General features: G+C 44.0%; 1 protein-coding gene across 2 annotated transcripts in view; it reads left to right on the top strand.

Annotated features, from left to right (window-relative positions):
• Positions 1 to 201: 201 nt before the first annotated feature.
• Positions 202 to 15,975, top strand: part of LOC141211277 (pinopsin-like) — a 320,801-nt gene continuing 305,027 nt past the window's right edge. For both annotated transcript variants that reach the window (XM_073664808.1, XM_073664809.1), the window contains exon 1: positions 202 to 608. The gene's annotated coding sequence lies outside the window, so the exon portion shown is untranslated. The remainder of the gene's footprint in view (positions 609 to 15,975) is intronic.

The following is a 15,975-nucleotide window of genomic DNA, read 5'->3' on the forward strand; positions in this document are numbered from 1 at the left end:
TCAAATAATTTTACATGATTGTACAGACACCCTCAAAATGAGTTGCATGTAGGCATAAAACACTAATGTATATTGCATTAATACATTAGCCCTGAAACAACTAATGGAGTACTACAGCAAATGGAAAAGGATGAATCAAAGTAGCAGATCAGACCCTCCTGATCCTTTTAACTTGCTTCATTACTATTAGCAGCCAGTACTGGAAATGTAAGCACAGAGCTCACACAGCTGAAGGATCTAGCCAGGCGCAGATGTGTGCTCTACTGTGGGACACAACAACCGCCAATCACCTTAGAGAGACATTGCAGATGATGCTGCCAATTTTGGCTTGAAATATAGCAGAGGGAAGTCCAGCCTGCACACACTTTCCCCAAGATTAGAGCACAGACAATACATAGGTGACTGCAGCCTCTTCTTCAGCACAATTTATCCAGATGGTTGATATCTAAAGCTTGTTATTAGGAAGAGTCTACAAGTTTACTCCCTCACTGCTCTGGAATACAACCTGTTCTTTGCCTTTCCATTTCTGCCTGGATAGACCTGTTTTATTGGAGTCGGGGAGCTTGATTTCTTCTAGATATTCTCTCTCCATAACACATGTCTTGTCTGTAAGTAACTGCTACCAGCTACAATGTAATATTTCATTATCATTTATTTTAATTAATTGAAGGTATTATTGATAAACATTGAATTCTAGTTTTCCAACTTGAATTGTGCCCTTTACTATATTCAAAGTATAGAACGTGAAGAATTTTTTTTATATTTCATCGAGATTATAACATTTTGTCATTTCTCTTTCACATCCATTAGTATTAGAACTATATTTTTTGTGCAGCTGTGATATGAATTAGGAAGCTCTGGTTCAGGGGTCTTAGCCTAAGAAATGCCTTCACATGTTAATCTCATCGGCCAATTGTTTCTGTATATGAGGCAAAATACGAACATAAAAGCACTACCGAATACAATATCTGCAGCATGTAAAAACCATCTTACAGAGAGCTAGTTATGTCATTTACAGATATTGTATGTGATTGTTTCTGTAGGTTTATACAAGTTTAGTGATTATATAGAAGGTATTTTCAGTACTTTCTGTCAATAACCTCATATACGGTATTTGCTCTTTCAGCATGAATGATTGATTAAAGATAGCAATACAATTATGCACACACTAGAATATCAATTGTATATGTATACTCTTTATACAATGGTACACACCATCCGTCCTGCAGCTTCACAATGTGCCACAAAGCACCAAAGACTCATTGTGCCATTACATGGTGTTCTGTGCAGCAAGGTAGGTTGGAAATATCTGTAGCCTGAGAATATTTATGTAATGAGATGTCTGATACGGTATCAATCTCTGTATGCCTCAATATGAAATTGGATGAATACAGAAATAGAAAATGTCCCTATAGAAATCCTAAAATGCTCCGTTAGGTTGTATTCCCATGATGAGTTTTGGTGAGTTTTTGACAGTGCATAAGTAGATGGGAATTATAGAAATCTCAAGGTTTTTTTTTATACGCTGCAAAAAGTGACCTGCAGTGCGTTTTTGAAATTCGCAACATGTTCATTTATCTTGCGAGTATGGTGAGTTTTAAAAGTGGATTTTCCTCATATATTGCCATTAAATGCAAAAAATCCACAGTTAAAAAATGTATATGCATTTTTAGGCTGCATGCCCACTATGTGTTTTTCACGCGTTTTTGCGGCGGAATTTCCGCAGCGAAAACGCTTAAAAAACGCTTGGTAATACGTGCCCCATGGTCATTATCATTGTGGAAAAATACGCAGCATGTGCATTAATTTTGCGGACACGCAGCGTAATTGCCGCCATTGACTTGGTTTGAATCGCTTAATATCCGCATGACTACATGTGCACATGCGGATATCACACGGTTCAATGTGCGGATGGTACCCGGGTCTGGAGAAGAGAAGACTCTCATACAGCCAGACCCAGGTACCGTAGTACCGGTTAAAAAAAAGAATTTAAAATAAAAAATAAACATTATACTCACCTTCCGATGACGTCGGCGGTCGCGTGACCTGTCACATGACTAAACGACGTCATGGAAGGTCCTTTTAGACCATCGCGAGCCGCCGGGGAGACCGGAGAAGGAGACCGGGGACCATTAGAAGGTGAGTATAATTTTTTTTATTATTTTTTACCATTTTTATTCTTTTTTAACTAACTTGGTCACACTATATAAAATCCATGCCGGTTGCATGGATTTAGATAGTGTGACCAAGTTGTCAAGCATTTTTCTAAGTGATGCTAAAATTGCTTGGAAAAGCGCTTGATAACCCGCATGCAGAAATGCATGCAAAAACGCTTGACAAACGCTTCTACCTGGCGGGAAAAACGCATGTAAAATCCGCATACGTTTTTCCTGCCAGGGAGATGCAGAAAAAATCAGCAGCATTTCTGCATCATGGGCACTTAGCCTTAATGTGTTTCCGCTGCATTAAAAAAAGCTTGTAATCCACACATGACTGTATTAATACAATTTTGTCAAAGCCAAATATCAGGAATACAAATACAAAGCAGTTTCATTTAAAACATGAAACACCAAAAAGAGACAAAATTGCAGTGCCAAAAGTGCGATAAAAACTTGTAAAAAAAAGGACGCACTCAAAAGCACAATAGAAAAAACACAAGTAACCAAATGTAGCTAATAGGTGCAGGAATGCCGAAATCTGGAGTAAACACCTTAAACAGTAACAAGATTTTTGCACAACTCGGCAGATGCGCTAAAACATTGCGACTTGTGATGTTGACATGACAGTCTTGTCTAGCTACGCCAATATGGGTGTGATGTGGGCTACACATGGGCAGGATAGTCGGTGACCGCCTGTCGAATCTATCATAAGTTACGCCACTAACTGACTCAAATGACGCAAATGTACATAAGCTCTCGTCTGGCGCACGTTTTTGGAAACGAGATGCGCCGGTTTTTTTATGCATCGCACGCCACTTAATGAATCAGGTTCATCTAGCTCTTTATTATAACTGGTGTGTGCTGCACTAATCTTAATAAATCACCCTTTTCTTTTAAGAGAATTTTTTTAAGGCTAAAATATCCAAGTAAACAAAAATTAAAGAAAACACATGAAAAAAGTATTTTTGGTGCATTTTCAATGTCATTTTTTCCCTGCGTTTAATTCAGAAGTCATATTTGGAGTGTTTTTTTTCAGGCAGAAATGTCTCAAGAGTTGACATGTTACTTCTATTTTCACATGAAAGAGATAGCACCATAGGCACGATATAAAAGAATAGGAAGCTTATTCAAAGAGTATTTGAAGTTATTTATCAGAACCTGTAAAACACTCAGCGTGAACCGACCCTTATTGTATTTGTTTGAGTTGTCACCATTCCGAGTGTTTCTCATTTAGTTGCTATATTTATAGTGTTGATTGCAAATTGACCACATTTGTGGATTGACAAACCTTTCCATTATTCCATCTATTACACAATTTAAAGGCTATTACTTATTAGATCCCTGTGTAAAGCTTTCTGCCTTGTACATCATCAATTTCTTAGCAGACTTTATAGTTACTACTTTACCCCTTCAGCTGTATGGATACTTTTTAAGAAGTTGTGTGGATTCTTGCCCTTTCCACTTCTCCACATATTAGCAATGTTTTAGACATCAGTGGTTCATTGCTGCCTTGTGCTGTTTGTGTGAAGCACTGATTCCATCCCTTGTCCTTGTGCTATATGTGTTCTTTTTATGAGTATCATTTTATAAAGCTTTGTATGTTTTAGCTTAATAATAGGTCTGGTCTCCCCTTTTGTAGGATTTGTGCTATATTAGACAGTACATTAAAGGGAATCTGTCAGCAGGTTTTTGCTATTTATTCTGAGAGCAGCATAATGTAGTGCACAGTAGCCTTATAACAGGGATGTGTCACTTATTAGGCTGTGTGCTGTAGTTTCAATACAATCAATATTTTATCAGCAGGAGATTATCACCACAGGACTACAGCTCATGTGCACACCAGTCAGGCTAATTTGTGTAACCACTCTACCCCCACTGATTAGCTTGCTGACAATGTACAGTGTACATAGAAAGCTGTCAGTCAGGGGTGTGGGTGGGTTATATATAAAGCTGAAATCTTAGCTTCGCTATGTCAACATCAGACAAACAAGGATTATATCAAGACTACACTCAACAGCCCAGTAAGGGACACATCCTTGGAATGAAGTTTCTCTTCCCTATATTATGCTGCTCTCAGATTATATAGCAAAAACCTGCTGACAGATTCCCCTTAGTGTGCCTGCAGATGAGCGTATGAAAATTTGTCCAACTTTCATCCAGAAAACTCAGATGATTTTTTTCTAATTTTCATCAGATTTTTATCCATGTGCCATATGTCTGTGTGACATCCGTGTGTGATCCGTTATCATACCACTACATTAAAATGTGCACATGATTACATACAGTTTCCTAGTTTTATGATTTAAATCTATCAGTACAAATCTAATGCCATTTTGATGGTCCTTATGGGATCAGATTTTTTCTCATGCACCCATAAACTTGAATGTGTGAGTCTCATCCGAGACTTGGATTAAAGTGGTGCATGCTGCAATTTTTCTCTGATGGACACTCGGACCGAGAAATAATTAATCTGAACAGCACTATTGAATAACATGGGTCAGTGTGCTGTCCAATTAAAAATCAGATAGCACACGCCTATAAGAGCATTTAAAGGCTTATTTCCAAGAAATCAAGTTATTCCTTATCCATGGGGTAGAGGATAATTTATAACTGGGTGTGAAAACGCTGGGACCCCCAGCAATTACAACAACTGTGCTCTGTTTTCCTAAGATCGTAGCTCTGCAGCCCCATACTGAATGGGGTGGAGGTGCACATACACGGTCTCCGCTCCATTCATTGTCTATGGGACTGATGGAAGTATCCAAGCATTGTACTCAGCAGTCCCATAGACAATGAATGGAGCAAATGCCGCACATGCTATCCTTAACTTCTTTTGGGATGTTGCTGCAAAGCACCATTCTTAGGGGTTCCAGAGCCCCGTTCTCAGGATCGTTGGGGGTCTCTTGATTTTTTGGTTATAATACTATAAGTGTTCTTACAGTAAAATTTTCTCTCTCCATTAAATTTATTTTTCTTTGTATGTTAAATAAATGACCATGGGTCTTAATTAGTGATGAGCGAACATGCTCGCCACTGCTCTGTAGTCGCCCGAGCATCTCACTGCTCGAGATGCTCGGCGCACGACGAGTATTTTCGGGTTGCTCGGGCGGGAACTCGGGTCTCCTCCCTGTATGTTTGGCACTCTTTAGAAATCCAATGAAGATGCAGGGATTGCCTGCCACACACTGTAATGTCGTAGCCATGTTGGTTGTGGGCATTACCGTGATTGGCTGGCCGCACAGCATCATCAGGTGTATATAAGACAAGGCGCCGCCATGCTCGTCACAGTCTACCCTGGATTCAGGCAGAGTAGGGAGAGCTGCTGCTGCGTCAGGGAGAGATTTGCTTGTTTATATATATATATATATATATCCATCTCAACTAACAGTCCTTCTGAGGACTAATCCAGCTGCATATAATCCATGCTAGGCAGGCAGGCAGTGTATGTTGCAGACTGCAGTGCATGATAGAGCACAAGAGGGTCCATTGAACGTCCTGTTAGTATAGGTATTTCACAACATATATCTATATCCATCTGAACTAACAGTCCTTCTGAGGACTAATCCAGCTGCATATAATAAGTGCTAGGCAGGCAGGCAGTGTATGTGGCAGACTGCAATGCACATAGTGCAAGAGGGTCCATTGAATGTTCCTGCTGCTGCTGTTCTTACAGAAATTTGTAGACATAGCCCCAAATATCAGGGGCCAGGGAAATTTTTTTTTAATCTTAATCCTGGTTATTTGCTTAAAAAGCAATCCAGAGTACACTATTTTTCTGCTCCATTTGCTTGTTGGCGCTGCAAAATACAGCCAGATCTTTTCCATATTACAGCGATAAAAGTCCAGAAATTTGTAGTGAACGTGGAAAATATTGGCCTCCATTTAAATTTTGTTGCAGTGTGTTAGTGAAGTTATTGACACGAGGTCACTGTGAAAAATAGTAACCTACAGGCCAGCTATTTAAAACTGTGGTTTTCCGTCACACGTATCACATATAAGTGAGCTCCAAATTTAGCCATTATTGGCCTCCATTTAAATTTTGTTGCAGTGTGTCAGTGAAGTTATTGACACGAGGTCGCTGTGAAAAATAGTAACCTACAGGCCAGCTATTTAAAACTGTGGTTTTCCGTCACACGTATCACATATAAGTGCGCTCCAAATTCAGCCATTTCTGGCCTCCATTTAAATTTTGCTGAGTGTGTCAGTGAAGTTATTAACACGAGGTTGCTGTGAAAAATAGTAACCTACAGGCCTGCTATTTAAAACTGTGGTTTTCCGTCACAGGTATCACATATCACAGCGGTTCAAATCCAGCCATTTGTAGTGAAGGTGGAAAATATTGTCCTCTATTTAAAATGGACAAGGCACGTGGCAAGGGACGGGGAAGTGGACGTGATGGTGATGGTGCATGCAGAGGACGAGGCCGAGGTTGTGGGCAAGCTGAAATTGTGCCACCACAAACACCCACATCTTGTTGCTCAACCTTCCTGTCCCAATTAATAGGAGACCGCAGAACACCACTATTAAACACAGAGCAGTTTCAAAAGGTTATTGGTTGGATAGCAGATAATGCTTGCAGTCACTTAGCCACCACCACCCTGTCTTCCACACGGTCAAGTCTCAGTAGCTGTGAGTCTGGACTGCATATTCCTCACCCTGATCCTCCTTCCTCCCACCATGCCGAGTGCCCAGAGACAAATGATCCCACACTTGGACACTCCGAAGAGCTGTTCACTTTTCCATTTATAGATTTGGTCCTCTCGCCCGGTCCACTTGAAGCTGGGTAAGAGGAGATCGCATGTAGAGATGCCCAAATATTTGAGCAGCAACAGTCACATGAAGGCGACGGTGGGAAACTGTCACAAAAGGTGGATGATGATGAGACACAATTGCCAGAAATTCAGGAGGAGGACCAGGGTGCGGAAGTGGAAGATGAGGTGGTGGACGATGAAGTCACTGACCCAACCTGGCAAGGTGACATGCAGAGTGAGGACAGCAGCACACAGGGGGAGGGAGGCGTAGCACCACAACAGGCAAGAACAAGCAGTGTGGTGGCCGCAGACAGAAGGCGGGCAATCGTTCCCCGTAACATCAACACGACGGAAGTTAGGTCTTCCCGAGTCTGGTTGTTTTTTAAAGACTCTGCCAATAACCCCAAAAAGGCCATTTGCACTACCTGCCAGGCCAGCATCAGCAGAGGTAGCAAAACTAGCAGCCTGACCACTACCAGCATGATCAGGCACATGGCAGCAAAGCACCCGACTAAGTGGGCCAAACCCCAGGGTCCAGTAACAGTGTCTGCGGGTGACACCACTGCTTGTTCCGCTGTTGTGCGTGCACGCCAATCCCCTGTCCATTGCGGATGCCAAGATGCCTCACGCCCTGCACCTGTCGTTAAATACTCTCAACTAGCACCATCAGCAAGCACGTCCTTGTCCCAGCGCAGCGTTCAGTTGTCCCTACCCCAGTCCTTGGAATGCAAGCGCAAATACGCAGCTAACGCCCCACAGGCCAAACTACTAAATTCCCACATTTTGCGAATGCTTGCGCTCGAAATGTTGCCTTTTAGGCTCGTGGAGATGGAAGCTTTCCGAAACCTGATGGCGGCAGCCGTCCTTCGGTGCTCGGTCCCCAGCCAACACTATTTCTCCTGGTGTGCCGTCCCCACATTACACAAGCATGTGTCCCACAACATTAGCCGTGTCCTCAACAATGCAGTTACTGGGAAAGTCCACCTAACCACGGACACGTGGGCAAGTGCTTGTGGGCAGGGACAGTACATCTCGCTGACGGCACACTGTTTAAACATAGTGGAAGCCGGGACCCAGACTTTGGGATGGAACACGTCCTCCTGATGCCAAGGATTGCGGGCCCTAGGTCAATCAGGGTTGCCCCCACATTCTACAGCTCCTGCACCTCATCCTCCTCCTCCATCTCTGAAATGACCACATCAGTTGAAGCTGGAAGCACTGCAGCACTGGCTCGGCCAAGTGGCAACAGGCTGTGTTGAAGCTAATACGCTTAGGTGACAAATCGCACAGTGCTGAAGAGTTGTGGACAGCTCTGAAACAGCACGCAAATCTGTGGCTGACACCGCTGAACAGCTCTGAAAGAGCAGGCAGATGTGCGGCTGATGTCGCTGACCCTACAGCCAGGCATGGTCATGTGGGACAATGGCCGGAACCTGGTGGCGGCTCTGAGGTGAGGCAAGCTCACACACGTACCATGCCTGGCCCATGTGCTTAACCTCGTGGTTCAGCTTTTTCTCAAAACCTACCTGTATCTGCTGGATCTGCTTGTCAAAGTACGCCGCCTGTGTGCCTATTTTAGAAAGTCAGCTACAGCTTCCGCCGCCCTTGCCGTGCTTCAGCAGCATTTGCTGTTATGATCTGCTACAAGCACTAAGGAAAGAAAGGAGATCTGTCCCTACAATAGAACTAAGCTAGATCCCTACGATGTAACGGGGAACCTGATCCTGCGATCAGACCCGCTAAAGTCCTCGGCTGGTCTGTACGAAGACCTATAGATGCAAGGGAGGGATCCCTACAAGAACTAGGGACTGGGATAAAGTTGGACACCTCCTAGCAGAGATTGTAGCAGTAAAAGACAAACACACAACATAGAACATAAAGGTCCGAAGACCTAGCTAAACTGACTGAGAAAGGTAACTAAACACCAGGCTAGCTTAAGAGTAGAAATTACAATGAAGTCCAGCAAGGCCAGGAGGGCGGAGCAGGATTAAATAGGCAAAAAAGGTCATGTGACCAGCAAGATAGAAAAAACCTAACAGGAGAGTTCTAACATTTGCAGCTTCCAGCTCACCCACTGGTACAGTATATGATGCCAACACGCATTGGAACCCTACATTGCAGATGTTGGGAAGGATTTGTGAGCAGAAGAGGGCGGTTGTTGACTACCAGCATCAACAAGGCCATCGGTATTCAGGTCAGACACCACACATAAGACCTCAGGAGTGGACATGGATGTCAGACATCTGTACCATCCTCCAAAACTTTGAGGACTCCACCAAGATGGTGAGCGGCGATGACGCCATAATTAGCGTCACCATCCCGATTCTCTGTCTTCTGAAACGTTCTCTGATCTCAATTAAAGAGGATGCATTGCAGGCGGAGCACGATGAGATGGAGCAAGGAACCATACCGTATAATTACACACAGCTCAGCCTCATCTCATCCCAAAGTGGATTGGGTGACAATGAGGAAGAGGAGGAGGAAGAACAGGAGCTAGTTTCATGCGCTATAGATGATACTACCTGCACAACTCTCATACCGTCTGTTCAGCGTGGATGGCCAGAGGACCGAAAGGAGGAGGAGGAGAGCATGGTCAGTCGTCCTCTTAGTGAGGACACTGAAGTCTTGCCTCTTTGCAGTCTGGCACGCATGGCTGAGTTTATGTTATGCTGCCTTTCTTGTGACCCTCGCGTTGTCCAAATTTTAGGTGACAGTCATTACTGGTTGGTGACGCTTCTAGACCCACGCTACAGGGAGAACTTTATGTCTCTTATTCCTTTGCAGGACAGGCCTAATAAAATGGTGCAGTACGAGAAGGCCCTTGTTGTGTAATTATTAAAAAAATTCCTATCTGAAAACGCTGGCGGCAGAGGTCACAGTTCGTTGGACAATCAAGGAGTACAGGTGAAGGAGCCACAAATGCATTCCAGCAGAGGCAGGGGAACACTGTCAAAGTTCTGTGACAGATTTCTCAGACCCTCCCAGAGCACAGGCCTTGATGTGCGGGGTTCTCTCACAAGGAGTGCAAAGTTTCGGAAGATGGTGAGGGAGTACCTTGCTGACCGTACCAATGTCCTCGGTGATTCCTCTGTGCCTTATAATTGTTGGGTATCCAAGCTGGACACGTGGCATGAACTGGCTCTCTACGCCTTTGAGGTCCTGGCCTGCCCTGCCACTAGCGTTTTGTCAGAGTGGGATTTTAGTGCTGCCAATGGAATTATAACCAATAGGCGCATCCGCCTGTCAACTGAAAATGCTGACAGGCTGACTGTTCTCAAAATGAACAAGGGCTGGATTGGGCCAGACTTCTCAACACCATCGAATGATAGCAGCGTAACATGAACTCAAATACAATGTCTTTTTTGGGAGAGGTATAACTCTATTCCCATGCACCTCTGTCTTCACACCCAGACATGGGTATACGCTTCCTTATTTTGTCTATTTGCTTTTGTCCTCCTCCTTCTCCGCTACCTCATTCTCCACCACCATATCACCACCATATGTACTATATCAACATATCTACGTCTCTTGCAAGGGGCATTGGAGTTCCTCCAAATTTTTGGCAGCCGTTGCTTCACTGCATAGGTAAACAGTATGGGAGACACACTTCCTAATAATGGGAGCATTTTTTGCAGGAGGCCCCCTGACCTCTACGTCTCTTGCAAGGGGCATTGAAGTGTCTCAAAATTTTTGACAGCCATTGCAGTCACTGCATAGGCAAATAGTATGAGAGACCCGCTCCTTACTAATGGGAATATGTCGTTACTGTGGCCCTGCTCTATGTGTCTTTAAATTGTTAGTGGGGATTTTCCTAAATTTGGTCAGCCGTTGTACTCACTTCATACCCTATAACTGTATAGCAGACCCTCTCCTTTCTAATGGGAACATGTCGTTACTGTGGCCCAGCTCTATGTGTCTTTAAATTGTTAGTGGGGTTTTTCCCAAATTTTGGCAGCCCTTGCAGTCACAGCATGGGCATTACCACTATAGGAGACCCACTCCTTTATAATGGGAACATTTTTTTTACTGAGACCCTCCTCTATGTCTCTTCAAAGGGGTATTGGGTTGCGTCCAAATTTTTGGCAGCCCTTGCAGTCACTGCATACGCAATAACAGTATAGGAGACCCACTCGTTAATAATGGGAACAGCAAAGCATAGCCGGCTGATGGCTCTCTAACAATAGCGAGGGCCGACTGCTGGCCCTTTAAAAATAGTAATGGCCGCCTGATGACCTTATAAAAATAGGCTTTGTGACTTTCAGAGTCCCTCCATCATAAATCAAGCAGGATGTATCTGATGATGTGTCACACACCACATGGCCAGATAAGGTTGTAAAATGTTAAAATGACATTTCCCAGTGAATGCATTTTTCTTAAAAAATAACGTAAAAAATAAAAATAAAAAAATAAAAAAACACGTGACACTCACAGCCCTCCCTGGGAAATGGGGTTACTCGGAGCCGAGTCAGTGTCGGTGTCTCGGGGTTGCAGTCGTGGCCCAGACCTGGTCCGTGCCCAGGGCGATCACATAAAAGATTTAATGGGCTTTCAGGGTTGAGTGGTAATTTTCCGACTACGCCACTTCCGGTGATGGACACCAGCGCTGCTTCAGTCCACTGAGGCCGGTGTTACAGGCAGCTTAGATGGGACGGCTCCCCGCAGGCGGAGCAGGCCTCAGGACAGTGTGAGGAAGGAATGGTGGGTGCCGTGCCGCGCAGGAAATAACAGGCTGAAGCGGAGTGTGAAGTCATCCAGGGTTTTTACTCACATTAAGATGAACTTTAGCCGCAAAGCTTCCCTCTGCTCCTCGCGGCGTACTGCGGCCATCAGGAAGGGGATCCAGCACTTTCCAGGTAGATCAGGAGCACCTGTCGAGACCCCTCTGGTGTGTGTTCCTCTCCTTGGTGAGTTCTCCCACTAAGTCTTCTCCTGACTGTATGTGTGGTTACAACTAGGTGTAAGGCCGGGTCCCTCTGGATAAACGCAGGTAGAGAGGTACAGGTGGCGTATGCCGCTCCGTCCGTATCCCTCCTGGGATCCTCTAATCCTCCGGGCTTTTCTGACTGAGACGTGAAGTAGCAAAGTCACGTATCGGCTGCCGGTCTCCCCTCTTGCAGCAGGAGTCCCTCTGACTAGGCCAGAGTAAGAAATACAGGTGGCGTATGCCGCTCCATCCGTATCCCCCTGGGATCCTTTTGCCTGTGGAGCTTGTCTCCTGTGCTCCCCTCCAGGCCTTCTTAGGTCAGGACCTTGACCGGGTAGAGGCAGTGGCTAACTCTGACCCACTCTTCGCCTCAAGGCCAGAGTACGAGGACCGTGTATCTTCAGTCAGATGAGGCCTATTACTGAACTCTGGTGGGTAACCACAATCAGAGACGGAGACCACAATCACTGATGAAGATCACAATCAAAGACCTTGAATCTAAGATGGCTGTAGATTAAATATGAATTAGTAAATGTTACCTAAAAGTGTGTCCTCCACCCTCACCCACTACATGGTTCCCCCTATCTTTGGTTCCCCCCATCTCCTATATCCTGGGCCGGGGCAGCACACTGGTACATTTAGGCCCCCTACAGGACAGGAGTGGTGTAGTGTTGAGTGGTGAAGTAGGGTCCTGAGAAATGCTCCATCCTTACCTGGAAGAAGAGATACCACACCTCGGGCAAAGATGCAGTACCCCTGTGGCGACTGAACCCTCAGGGGCGCCACACACACAGTAGGATCTTTCTTTAGTATAAAAACCAGACTCGCCAATGTAACCTCAATGTAATCACATTGTTCAGCTCCTGCACCTCCTCCTCCAATTTGGCCTCCATCTCCGAAATGACCACATCAGTCACAAGCTGGAAGCATTTCAGCACTGCCTTGTTCAAGCGGCTGGCAGCATACTTGCGCTTGCATTTCAAGGAATGGGGTAGGGACAACTGAACGCTGCGCTGGGACAAGGACGTAGACGGTGATTGTTGCCAAGGATCACTTGTGATGGGCACACTTTTAGGCAGTGACCTGGGAGTCAGAGATGCTTCCAGAGGTCTTCCCCATGCTGTTCCCATGTCTTTTCAGCACTGTATGCATGTGTCTGATGATGTGTCACACACCACATGGCCAGATAAGGGTGTAAAATGTTAAATTAATATTTCCCATTGAATGCATTTATCTTGGTTGAAAGCAATGCAAAAGTGCAAAAACGCATCAAAAACAATGTGTGTGAACATAGCCCAAGGTGTGGAGGAGCATTTTTGTTTTTGTATATTTATTTTGCCTTATATACAAGTCATTACCCTGGAAATGGTTAACATATTGCCCAGGAAAATCCATTTTGGTTTTGTTTCTTGTATGTTTTATTGTCTGTAAAAGTGGCGTAATACCTCTGACAACGTTGTTGACAGCTGTGACCTGAGAGTCAGAAATGCTTCCAGGGGTCTTCCCCATGCTGCTCCCATGTCATTTGAGCACTGTTTCCATCGATCGATTTGGGCAATTTTTACGCCCTCTGCAGACTGCCGGGGGGAGCTTACATTGGACTTGTTACTCGAACCGAGCACTCGAGCATTCCAATTTGCTTGACTCGAACAATGAGCACCCGAGCATTTTAGTGCTCACTCATCACTAGTCTTAAATTAATTCCATTATAATTGCTAAACACACTTACCTAATCCATAAAATATGTAATTCTCTGAAGATGAGAATTTCATTCTAGAATTCAGGCAATTAATGTGCATTCTAATAAAAAATCATTGAGACTAGCATACATCGCACCAGGAGGTTGGTAAAGATCAATTCCAAAAGTTCAGTTTCATCTGTAATTTGTTGTTTGACATTTTAGAAAATTTAATAATTTGAGTAAATAGTATGTTAATTGCAGGTAGAAACGCATATATGGTTACATACGGAATGGATTTAAAGTGTACCTGTCTTTTGAATTGACTTTTCAGAATAAGCTATCATGTGTTTGTACACGACGAATACCACAGTGTCTGACCATTAGGCAGGGCTGGTTTTAGACAGAGTGGGGCCCTGGGCAACAGTTTAAAGTGGGGCCCCAAATGCGAACATATTGCACCATCACACAGAAACATTTTGGTTGTATTTACATGAGCTGAGTTCAGGCGGCTGCTAAACGAGCGTGATCGACAATATTGAAGTCATTCGACGCTTGTTTCCTGACTTCTTTATACTGGCTGAGGAAGAATGATGGGGGCAGAACGATCACTAATAGATCAATCTGTTCCCATACAGTATCATGTTATCAGCAGGCAGCATATCTAACGTTTTCACCAGGCAATGTGCTGCTGAGAGCAATGATTTTTGTTCCGGCATAAACACACTTGATGGATAGGCATCATTTTGCTTGTTTAGTACAATACACCCCATACAGTATAATGCAGCCACCCCATACAATATAATGCCCCTCAGTGTATAATGCAGCCCCCCATACAGTATAATGCAGCCACCCCTCACAGTATAATGCTGCCCCCATACAGTGTAATGCAGCCCCCCATACAGTATAATACAGCCCCCCCATACAGTATAATGCAGCAACCCCTCAGAGTATAATGCAGCCCACATACAGTATAATGCAGCCACCCCTCAGAGTATAATGCAGCCCCCCATACAGTATAATGTGGCCCCCCCATACAGTATAATGCAGCCCCCACAGTCCATGCAGGCCACCATGTATAAAAAACAAAAAAACAAATAAATACAATACTTACCTCTCCTCTTTCCCCCACTGCTCCATGCTCTGCAGAGCGTCTCAGCAGCTCCACTGCCGGCACAGCGTGGGCCGATGAAGTGACGTCATCATGCTCGCTGCGTAGGAGGCAGTGACAGAATGATGGGAGAGGGAGTGTCATCTGACACTCCTCCCAACATTGCTTTCAACTGTATCGGCATCTATGAAATTACTTGTATTCCAAAGGTTTACCAGTTTCCTCTTTGCAGGCTCTAACTCTGCTCTGATTGTTAGTTATATCTTAGGTAGTGGGAGGTAACTAGCTGCTACAGTCATGGCCAAAAGTGTTGTCACCCTTGTATTTCTTCCAGAAAATTATTGCAAATACACATGTTTTGTTATACACATGTTTATTTCCTTTGTGTGTATTGGAAAAACACGAAAAAAAAGGAAAATTAGAAATAATTTCACACAAAACCCCCAAAATGGGCAGGACAAAATTGTTGGCACCTTTCCAAAATTGTGGGTAAACAACTTTGTTTCAAGCATATGATGCTCTTTCAAACTCACATGTGGCAGTAACAGGTGTGGGCAATATGAAAATCACACCTGAAACCAGATAAAAAGGAAAGAAGTTGACTCAATCTTTGCATTATGTGTCTGTGTGTGCCACACTAAGCATGGAGAACAGGAGAAGAGAATGGTCTGAGGATTTGAGAACCAAGATTGTTGAAAAATATCAACAATCTCAAAGTTACAATTCCATCTATAGAGATTTTGATGTTCTTAGTCCATGGTGAGCAACATAATCAAGGAGTTTACAACCCATGGCACTGTAGATAATTTCTTTGGATGTGGATAGCAGAGAAAAATTGATGAAAGGTTGCAATGCAAGATAGTCTTTGATGATGGATAAGCAGCCCCAATCAATCAAGTTCCAAAGAAATTCAAGCTGTCCTGTAGGCTCAGGGTCCATCAATCTCAGCACAAACTATCCATCAACATTTGAATGAAATGAAACTGTATGGCAGAAGACCCAGGAGGACCACTGACAAAGAGACATAAAAAAACGACAATGCAGTTTGCCAAAAATGTATGTGAGTAAGCCAAAATCCTTCTGGGAAAGCGTCTTGTGGACAGATGAGACCAAGATGGAGCATTTTGATAAAGCACACCATTCTACTGTTTTCCGAAAATGGAATGAGACCTACAAAGAAAAGAACACAGTACCTACAGTCAAATATGATGGAGGTTCAAAGATGTTTTTGGGTTGTTTTGCTGACCCTGGCATTGGATGCCTTGACTGTGTGCAAGGCGTCATGAAATCTGAAGATTACTAAAGGATTTTGGGTCTCAATGTAGTGGCCAGTGTCAGAAAACTGGATTTGC

Source organism: Phyllobates terribilis, unplaced genomic scaffold (assembly GCF_046119375.1).
Source record: "Phyllobates terribilis strain yellow unplaced genomic scaffold, ASM4611937v1 Scaffold_2__4_contigs__length_985480577, whole genome shotgun sequence".
In the NCBI taxonomy this organism is placed as follows: Eukaryota; Metazoa; Chordata; class Amphibia; order Anura; family Dendrobatidae; genus Phyllobates; species Phyllobates terribilis.